This window comes from Echinops telfairi, unplaced genomic scaffold, assembly GCF_000313985.2.
Source record: "Echinops telfairi isolate 266 unplaced genomic scaffold, ASM31398v2 ScPeMD7_1;HRSCAF=3_0, whole genome shotgun sequence".
In the NCBI taxonomy this organism is placed as follows: Eukaryota; Metazoa; Chordata; class Mammalia; order Afrosoricida; family Tenrecidae; genus Echinops; species Echinops telfairi.
Window position 1 is genome coordinate 77797589 of NW_022103896.1, and position 1725 is coordinate 77799313.

The following is a 1725-nucleotide window of genomic DNA, read 5'->3' on the forward strand; positions in this document are numbered from 1 at the left end:
TAGATGAACAAAAGATCTATCTGGCTCCACAAACTATAATCTTTCAAAGTAGAGAGAGTCCAGGTGTAAGCAACTTGAGTTAGTGGAATAACTGTATCTTTGGCTTGTAGGTGCACCCCAGAGCTCATTGGAGTACCTCACACTTGGTAGAGGTTCAATAACTACATGCTGAAAGATTGAATAAACAAAGTTGCAGATTAGATCATTATTTTTGATTAACATAGATGACAGGTGACAGAAGAAAGGAAATAACTCATCAGTACAAATATCTTCAGAAAGTAGAAGAACATAACCTGGTAAATTTAGGGTAAATCCTTGGGTAAAAGTGGCAGGGGACCATGTATGGCTCCCTCCTATTACATAAGAGGGAATGAACCTCCAATGTCATATCATCCTGAGGCCAATTCCTATGAGTTAGAAGTCAGACAAACTTCTACCTTCTAACTTTTTTCATCCTATTCTGATACTGACAAACCATTGTATTTGTCTGATTGATTTGACAATTGGTTTAATGGCCACACAGAACTCACAGGCAATAATTATGAGTATGGAGTTTATTAAGGAAGTTAACATATTATACATCAGGATCGGAAATGTTAAGGATCTAATTCTTCTGTTAGTGTTTTTTCTCAACTGCGCTGGCAGGCACACTCCTGTTGGTCCTTGGTCTGTCAGTCACATGGCTTCTTGGTCTTTGCCTTGCTTGGGTAAGTGATGAAAAGCTCCTTCCATGCTAATAAAAACCAAAGAGGGCAAGCCAGACTCTTGCCCAAAGGCTCTCAGTTTGACTCAGTCCTTGGGCTGGGAAGTGAGACAGGCTATATACTATCATCTCTGCTACCACCTCCATTGCCATCACTGCTACTGCTTTTTGCAAGAATCACAGAATGCAAAAGAAGTTCTTGGCTCATGACTATTTTTCTTGGTGGATTTTATTTTCTTCCATTCCTGCTTTTGAGACGACTCATTTCATACCAACACAATGGTTTTCATTAAGCAAGGCTGTGTTGTGCGCATGGTGCACACTGTCAAGGAGCGTTCCTCCAATGCTGCTGATGCCTTCTTTTAAATATAGCCCATCTTCTCAAATTACTTGCTCAGCATACAGATTGAAGAAGTATAGTGAAAGTCTACATCCCTGACATACAACTTTCCTGATTTTAATCCACTCAGCAATCACTCGTTTTGTTGGGATACCTGCCTTTTGGTTTACGTACAGGTTCCATTTGAACACAATGAGGTCTTCTGGAATTCTCATTCTTCACAGGTATCTGGAGTTTGTGAGGATTCTCACAGTTGAATACCTTTGCATAGTCAAGAAAAAACAGATAAACTTCTTTGATATTCTTTGTTATCTGAGGTAAGCAATGATATTCTTTGTTCCATGTCCTTTCAAATATGGCTTGAATTTCTGGCAGCTCGCTGACAATGTGTGGTTGGAGCTGGTTTTGATTTACTTCAGCAAAATTTAACTAACATGTGATACTTGTGATATAGTTTGATAAATCCCATATTCTGTTGAATCATCTCTTTTCTTGGAATTGATCTCTTGGAGTTGGTTGGCCAGGGAGTGTCTTCCAAGTTTTTTGGCAGACTAACGATCATTTGCAGTTCTGCAACCTTGTGTTGAAAATTTTCACTTGGTATTCTATCAATTCGTGGACTCTTGATTTTTGCTAAGATTTTCAATGTAGCTTGGGCTTCTTCCTTCAACACCATTAGTTC